The 9,029-nt window shown below is 44.3% G+C and overlaps 1 long non-coding RNA gene and 1 pseudogene across 1 annotated transcript; one reads left to right on the plus strand and one right to left on the minus strand.

Moving 5' to 3' along the window:
* Window positions 1–2,412: 2,412 nt before the first annotated feature.
* On the minus strand, window positions 2,413–3,093 carry LOC123396241. Its single transcript, XR_006609898.1, has 3 exons — window positions 3,051–3,093; window positions 2,646–2,712; window positions 2,413–2,434 (listed from the first exon to the last, which is right to left on the minus strand). It is a non-coding gene; the product is annotated as an uncharacterized LOC123396241 (long non-coding RNA).
* Window positions 3,094–4,203: 1,110 nt separating this feature from the next.
* On the plus strand, window positions 4,204–5,989 carry LOC123396240 (annotated as a pseudogene).
* Window positions 5,990–9,029: the final 3,040 nt, after the last annotated feature.

The following is a 9,029-nucleotide window of genomic DNA, read 5'->3' on the forward strand; positions in this document are numbered from 1 at the left end:
GTCCATCCGTCTCTGCAACTGTTCCATATGCGTTGGATGTGTTGGCATCGTAGGTGGTTCACTCGTCAGTCTAGTACGGGTGCTCATGCGATACCAATTATAGTACGCTTCTGTCGTAGTTGCATCGTACGTTCTGTATAAATAAATTAACATTAGTAAAGTTACATCACATTCTGTATTTTATAAGCACATAATTAAATTAACATTAGTAAAATTACCGTTGCTGAGGCACTATATTTTGTAGAGCTTCATTATTCCACTGATTTATCCATTGAATGTTTTCTGCATTCCAGTCCACACCAGATCTGCCCATATTGCTCATCCTGTAATTATAGATAACAAAAAAATTCAAGAATAGTTGATGGAATATCTATTTAGCTAGGTCACATCTTACTTACTTATGAGTTTCTTCGTCGATACATCTTGGAACCGGTGGTGGAATATCTTGATATAGACCGAACTGTCTCATGACACGGTCAGGATTGTACGGTTCCACAAACCATAGATAGAGTAAATTGCAGCGAGTCATCCAGAAGGCACTATCTCTCACGCATTCCACTGGCATGTGTTGCGAACCAAATATCATATCAATGTGCGCCTCAGTCCACGGGTTCCATGTTATTAGTGAGTCGTTAAGAAGCTCAAACTGATCATGGTACATGGGGTAACAATTTTTTGCAATTTTAGTAGACCATTTTTTTCGACCCAGCATCCACCGGCTGGACATAGTTACAACACCCTCACCATAGTTGTACAGGGTTGCGGGTTCTACTATCTGCGGTCGTCCTACAGGTAAGTATTCCCAGGACCACAACTGTAGAAACTCGTAGGAGACACAAAGTAATGGAGCTTTAGATGTGAATGCAGTTTTTTAAGTGGCATCACACAACCCTCGGTATGTGTGAGAAAGCAAAGCAGAACCAAAGCTATATGGTGGGTTTTTTGAGTGGCATCACACAACCCTCGGTATGTAGCCAACTATGTTTGTTTTCGCTCTCCACTAGTGCATAGGCAATAGGAAGAAGTTGATTGTTTACATCAGCTGACATCGCCACTAAGAGTGTGCCCTTGTACTTTCTAGTGAGAAATGTACCATCAATTGATACAACTGGACGACAATGCTTGAATGCTTGTATAGTCTGGGCGAATGCCCAGAATAAGCGGTCCAGAATTTGCTCGTCCGGGTTCAATGGATTTGGACGTTCTTTCCGGAAAACTTGAGTCCCCCTGTTAGCAACTGAAATCTAATGCAACATTCTAAGGGCAAAAGAGTACGCCTCATAGGTTCCATACAACCTCTGAAATATCTTTTCCTTTGCATGACGAGCCTTGCTATAGCTGACAGGGAAACCAATCAGATCAGATGCAGTTGCACGCAAAGCCCTAATACTAATATTAAGACTTTGCTGCACAATGGTTTGCATCACCTGTGACACATATTCTGCAGTCACATTGCGGTGCTCTGAAAGAGTGCCGGTTTGCTCACAACCATGTTGCTCTATTTTTGTGACATGCCATGGCTGACATACCCCAGGCTTCTGGCGAGCAATAACTCTTCCGCGGCAACCCGCTTCGCGATGGATGCATATGAGCTTCAACTCCTTTTTATCAGACTGCTTCACTCTATGTTGCCTGTGTATAGCAATTGCATAGCTATGTATTGCTTGTTTAGCAGATTTCTTATCTGGGAAAATCTGTCCAACAGCCAGACTCCCCGCGTCTAGGCCAGCAACAGAGTGAAATTCATTGGTGATGCTCATAACCTGTAAAAACTCTGGGTTGATTGTTGCAGCGACCGCCTTCTTAGGAGGAACAACTTCATCATCATCTGATTCCGAAGATGCGGAAGAATGACCATCATCGTCATCATCTAGCGCCTTCGGCAATCCCTCGACATGTTCGCTCATGTCAACGACCGCAGACCAATATCCCGTGTCATACACTTGTTGGCCACATGTTGGTTCCGATGGGCCGGCGTCGGGGGCTACAGTTATGGCCATATGTTCGCCACCACTTGGTTCCGATGGGCCGGCATCGGGGGCTACAGTTATGGCCAACTGGGCCTCACCGGCACCGCTACTGCACTCGGCGACATCACTGGCAGAAATAAACTTCACATAAACCATGGGTTGTCCATACATGGAGTTATTGGGATTGCTTGCAAAACCCATGTACGACGCCCATGCTCTTTCACCAGTAACCCGTCGCAGAACCCAACGATTTCCTCCATCAACCACGAAAGCCTCCATGATCATTTTTTTTTCATTCATCGTTGAACCAAACACCGATCGGATGCACCTTTTAACTGCCGCATACTCTACATTAACCATGTCTTTCACTACAACCGTAGTCATCCCGCACCTAGACACATCCACACCAGAAAGACCCTCACGTACGATGTGCCCAAAAAACACTAACAAATTTTCCATAGTACCTAACGAGCAGCCATATTTACATCTTTAGTCCATTATAAATCATATTATTATATTTACATTGTAATAACAACATCCATTACTTATCTTTTTTACATATAACAATTTAACAACATCCATTACATCTACGCATAATAATTTATATTATACCATTTATCGTGACACTACATCTATAAAATAAATAGAAGATGAATTACAATACGTCATTCATACCTCTGGTTTAAATAAGGATATCCTTCCGAATATAATATATCACCAGAATAATATCAGCGAATTCCACCTATTTTCATATGAACAAAAATATTACACACATAATTATTTCCGTGCTAACAAAAGTCTAAAAATACATAGTGCATGCATATATATATCACGAGTCATACTTCTACGGGGTTGACAAATTATCACATAAACAAATATATTACACACGCGTCTTGCTTGTAATAATACTAATGGAGCTAACATATTATTACATGTTTTTACAAAAATGCTAGTTATATAGGCATTTTTCCGGCTCCTTTCTAAATATCAGTTGCATGCAAACACGAACAAATCATCGGTAATATATAAACATAGTCGACCTATTATCAGATGAACACAAATATGAACAGAGTCTCATACCTTGATCTTCAACTTAGTAGTTCATATCGCATGACAAAATAGTTCCACAAAAGTGATAATACAGTCCCTAAGACAAAAGATAAACACATACTTAGAAACTAATCGAACAAAATAGAACATCATGCATGCAAACACGACCAACAGAAAAGTAAAGCTCTTACCTTGATCTAACTTTTTTTCAACTACAACGCCTTCAAAATAGTTCCATGAAAGTGATAATACACTCCCTAAGACAAAAGAAAGAACATACTTACAAACTAATCAAACAAAATTAAACATCATGCATGCAAACAAGACCAAAAGAAATGGAAAGCTCTTACCTTGATATATCTTTTCTTCAACTGCAACGTCTTCAAAATCTAACTTTAAACCATCCAAAATCGCAACTTAAACCTTCATATGGACTAGTTCTTGAGAAGAGAGTGAGAAAGAGAAAGAGAAGAGGGTGAGACAGAAGGCAACGGCAGGAGAGAAGAGTGAGAGAGGAGGCAGCGACGCAGTTCGTTTATAAAGAAAATTTTCACACTGTTTCGTCGGTGAAGAGTGGGAAAAATGGGCTACTTTTCGTCGGTGGAGACTGTCTCAGCGTAGGAATCAACGAGCCTCGAATTCAGCGCAGTCAGCGAAATTCCGCGCAGTCAGTAGATTTCAGCACGGCAACAGTACGCGCCGCCTGGTCCCGAGGCGGCATGTCCCACCTGGCCGCCATATGCCGAGGCGGCAGGGCCCTCCTCTCATTCCCGTTACGTCGCCGAGACGCGGGAACGGAATCTCGCATGCGCCGCCTAGCCTCGTGGCGGCACCCCTGTCGGCCGCTTGCGCTGGTGGCGGCAGGCCCCAGCCGCCTCGGGGGGTGGCGGCAGGTGTCACGTGCCATCTGGCGCACCTGCCGCCACGGAGGGGTGGGGGTCCTTTCCCTTCTTTCCGTTCGCAGCTGGTCTCTTCTGGCAATCACGTTCGACAGGGGGTCCTTTTGGACAAAAATTCTGGTCGCCGACCCTCAAGGTACGAAGCTCGCTATCCCGTTTTCACCCAGCGATTCATTCAATCCCACGGACCCTCACAACCATGGATCCATCCTCCTTGCGCATTTACGGCCGGGGTTAGCACTGTCGCCTAATCCGCTGGTGTACTCCGCAGGACTCCCTGCGCCATGACGAGCCTGATATCCCAGAACGCACTCCCAAAGCGCCGGCTGGAGAAGGGCGACAGCAGCAGCGACGACGAAGAGACCATGGGCTCCCCCGTCGCCTCGGACGCAGAGGCTGGGAAGAAGCCCGGGCTGGACGGCCGCAAGAACGACCGGAGGAGGAAGAAGAAGGCGCTGCAGGCCAGGCTGGCCAGGAGGCCGACGAGATGAAGTTGCTGGAGAGCTCGCTGTTCGGCAACATCTAGGCCCCGCTCGAGTTCGGCACCGAGGCCGCGGCTGCCGTGCCGGGTCGTGGACAGGATGAAGGTCCTCTGTTCTTTGTTGATCGGTCTGCCAGCGACGACCTGTCCGTTTATGAGGAGGACCTGGGTGGTGGGGACGAGGTGGTGGACAAGGGGAGGAAGCCCGCCTGGGTGGATGACGAGGAGGATAGCACCATGGTGGACATCGTGAAGGTTGCGAGGCTCAGGAAGCTGAGGAAGGAGGCTGATGAGCGCGTCATCTCTGGCAGGGAGTATGAGGCTAGGCTACGCGGTCACCACGCCAACCTGAACCCTTTCACTGGCTGGGCGGATATGGACCGTAAGCCTCCTCTCCTTGATGGCGACTTCGACGAGGAAGAAGGTGGAGTCGACAATGTGCTTCGGAACAATCATGAGCTCGTTGTCAAGGGCACTGCTAAGCTCCTGCCTGGCATGCTGGACTACTCAAGGCTTGTTGATGCGAATGCCCAGGAGCCTTCCAGTGGTCCTGTTAATTCAGTGGAGTTCCATAGCAATGGACAGCTGATGCTTGTTGCTGGCCTGGACAAACACCTGAGGTTTTTCCAGATTGATGGCAAGAGAAACCACAAGATCCAGAGCATATTTGTCGAGGACTGTCCAATTCAGAAGGCAGCCTTTCTACCTGATGGCTCTGAGGTGATCCTTTCCGGCAGGAGGAAGTTCTTCTACTCATTTGACCTGGTGAAAGCTGCTGTTGGTAAGATTGGACCCTTGACTGGGCGTGAGGAGAAAAGTCTGGAGAGCTTTGAGATATCCCCTAATTCAAGAACCATTGCGTTTATCGGTAACGAGGGGTACATTCTCCTGATATCTTCGAAAACCAAGCAGCTCATCGGAACCCTCAAGATGAATGGTAATGTGAGTTCGCTGGCCTTTGCGGATGGTGGGAACGAGCTACTGAGCAGCGGCGGGGACGGCCATGTTTACCACTGGGATCTCAGGACAAGGAAGTGTATGCACAAGGTTGTCGACGAAGGCTCCATGTCTAGCCTTTCCCTCTGCACCTCGCAGGACAGCTCCTACTTCGCCACAGGCTCCAGCAGCGGCATCGTGAACGTGTACAAGAGGGACGAGTTCCTTGGAGGGAAGAGGAAGCCGCTGAAGACGATCGAGAACCTCACGACCGAGACGGGCGAGATGAAGTTCAACCACGACGGCCAGATCCTGGCGATAAGCTCAGGCAGGGACAGGAACGGGATGAGGCTTGTGCACGTCCCGTCCTTCACCGTGTACCAGAACTGGTCGGGGCCTCGATTCAGCCTCCAGTACCCGAGGTGCCTGGACTTCAGCCTAGGGAGCGGGTTCCTCTCCATCGGGCATGCCGGTGGAAAAGTTTTGCTCTACAAGCTGCATCACTATCAGAACGCCTAGGCTCACCTGGAGAATCCAGTTTTGACACTGTATTTTCTGCTTTCAGAGAAAATCCATGATGTTATCTGTAACGCGATTCTTCTTAAACCCTCTTGCGTTGTGAGTGCTGTAGTCACAGATATTTTGATGCTCAATGCAATGCCCTGCTAGGTCTTTGTGGTGCGCACGTTACGTGTGCCCGTTGTTTTGGTAAAATATTTCATCTTATTAACTGTTTAAGAAGTTGTTTGGTGTGGCTGGAGAAAAGATGGGGGCGTTTAGAAGGTTTGGTTGCAGCTTTAAATGATTGTTTCATCATGTTCAACAGGTGGCTGTGATTCTCTTGAAGATCTGGTGAGTTTGCATCCTGTATTTGTGTTGTTGCAGTAGCATCTGGCATCAGCCAAGTAATGTAACCATGCAACTCTTCAGGCAAGCATGCTTTCTGTTGTAGTTTCTTTTCGACATTATACAAACAGTTTGGGAGGTAACTGCATTGCTGAAACATCAACTTGGCGTTATCAGTTACCGGTGACAACTAATCTGTCTGGAACATATCTGCTGTTTATGCAAGTGTTATGTTCCTAGCATGCAGGAGCCAGATGCAGAATGGCTTAAAGACTATTGTTGCGCGTGATCATATCTTATGGAACAATCCATAGCCTTTATGACTAGCAAGCAAAAGGAGCATGGACTGCTCGAGGCATGTTACGTAGAGAAGATTTGATATTAGCGTAGTAGTTGGTAGCTTGGAAACACAAAGGGTTTACATTTACCCAATCGTGTTTAGTTTATAGGGTGCTGCTGGAACACATCTGCTGCCTTGTGCCTGCACTGCACAGCTTGCATCTTGCTGTGTAACTCACCACATGTGTTCTCTTCAGCTAGGCCCCTGGAGATGCACTTTTCGAATGTCCATAGTCATGGCTCACTCACACAGCCCTCCCTGTCTTTCTTCTGGTAAACAGTGTTCTCGGCTAACGGCGTGTTTCGCCCTCGCTCTCTTCAGAGCTCTTGGATGCAACGAACCTGCCAATGACCTCTCGGATGTGCAATTCCTCCTTGCAACCTTATTATCTGTCGACACTCATTGCTTGTTTCACCATGTTCAACAGGTGGCTGTGATTCTCTTGGTGATCTGATGAGTTTAAGTTGGTTACCAATCATGTGTTCTTATCATGGTAATAGCATGTGGCATTTGCCCTGTTCTTCAGGACAAAGAATTTCCTGGTGCTATCATAAAACATTCATCTTGTAAAAGCATGCAGCTCCTGAGGCAAGGATGCTTACTACGTACTCTAGAATTTTGTTTTTGATATACAAACTGCTATAGATATCCAAGCAATCTATAAGAGTGTTAGTACTTTCCTAGCATTTCTTATCCAGAATAGCTATGCAGGTTGGCTAAAAGACCATTGCTGCCTGCGATCATTACATCTTATGAACATACCATAGCTTCTCTCTGACCGTCTACATAGTTCGGTCTTCTGAGAAGCACAAAGAGTTTACATCTACAACAATTGCCAATATGTTCAGATTTTAGTAAACTGCTGAAACACATGTGCCTTGCCGCTTTGCGCCGTCCTCTGTACCTCACCACCTATGTATGTACGAAACAGAGGCAGTACGATATATTCATGCCGGCTGACACAGGATTTTCCTTAGTTTCTTCTTCTGGTTTTTTAAAATGTCCGGGTCTGTTTTCTTATTCTGATCCTGTTTCTTTTGTTCTCTCTACTCGTTTTCTTTCAGGTTTTTGTTTTCGGTTTTTTCCTATTCGTATTTTTTGGTTTTTGTTTTCTCTTTTTTTTGTGAACATTTTTTAAAAATCCATATTTTTTGAAATTATTGACTATTTTAAAAATCGCGAATATATATTAAAATCACGAAATATATAAAAATTTGGAAATCTTTTCCTAATAATAATAAAGCACATAGTGCTTTTGCCGTACGCCGTGGTCGTTTTGCAGAAAACGCCCTGGAGTTTCCCGAAATCAACCCGCATTTCGGATTTAAGTGGGAGAACGAATCATTTTTTTTGTATTTTTACAGGAAACCTCCTGAGATTTCCCGAAATCAACCCGCGGTACATAATTAGGAGAGAGAACGAATCGTTTTTTGCATTTTTACAGGAAACCCCTGAGATTTTCCGAAATCAACCGCAATACATAATTAAGTGACAGAAAGAATCGTTTTTTGTAATTTTTATAAAAACGTCCTTCAATTTTATATTAATTAATCTCCAGTTCAATTATAAGTGACAAATACTTTAAAAAATCTTATCTTTTAAACGGTAACTCCAATTTTAAATTATTATATATATATAATTTTATTAGAAACATATGTAGAATCTAAATATAATGTTAGTTTATCTAATTATCTTTTTAAAATTCTGTTTATAATGTAATTTTCATCAATATTGATGCGCGGAGTCTAAATATGATGTTATTTTACTTATTTAACAATTTTAAAATTCTATTTATGCTGTAATTTTAATCAATAGCGCACAATCCATTTTTCCGTACTGAGGTCGATCCGTGTTGCAAATGAACACCTCATCAAAATGAGATTGAAGACAAAAAAACTATCAATAGTCAGCAAAACATTACATGAAAACAAAAAAGTTGATGTTCATCTTAGGAAGAGAGAGAGAGTTAGAGAGAGAGCATAGATGTATTCACAAAAAAAGACAATGTAGATGTGAGTTTAAACAAAGATCTCAAGTCGTGATTATTAGGTTAGGATGTGTTGTATGGTTTGCTTCCGTTGCAATGCACGGGCTCTTTTGCTATTTTATAAATAAAGTAAACAACTAGTCCAACATATTCTGCTGTCCATCACAAGCAAGCACAACGAAAGCATAAAAGACCATCAAGTAACCGTCACATCAAAAGGTCGCCCCAAACCCAAAGCTAGTCAATGTGCCATAGCTTGTAGTGCATCCATCATCCGTCCTAGGCGTTTTTGATTCCGTTGTCTGGCCAGCGGGTACCGGTGCTGCAGGAATGAAAGAAATTTCAAGAAAGAGTAAGAGGCGCGTCATAGTAATATCTTCTTGATCACCATCTTATTACGCGACGTCCACAATGTCCACGAAAGCACATCAAATATAAGTCAAAAGATGTGTCTTTGCATTTTGGTCTGCAAAGCTCTGGCCTCAAGAAAGCTGATAAGATCTGATGCCTCCCCTCATGC

The sequence above is a fragment of the Hordeum vulgare genome, chromosome 5H (genome assembly GCF_904849725.1).
Source record: "Hordeum vulgare subsp. vulgare chromosome 5H, MorexV3_pseudomolecules_assembly, whole genome shotgun sequence".
In the NCBI taxonomy this organism is placed as follows: domain Eukaryota; kingdom Viridiplantae; phylum Streptophyta; class Magnoliopsida; order Poales; family Poaceae; genus Hordeum; species Hordeum vulgare.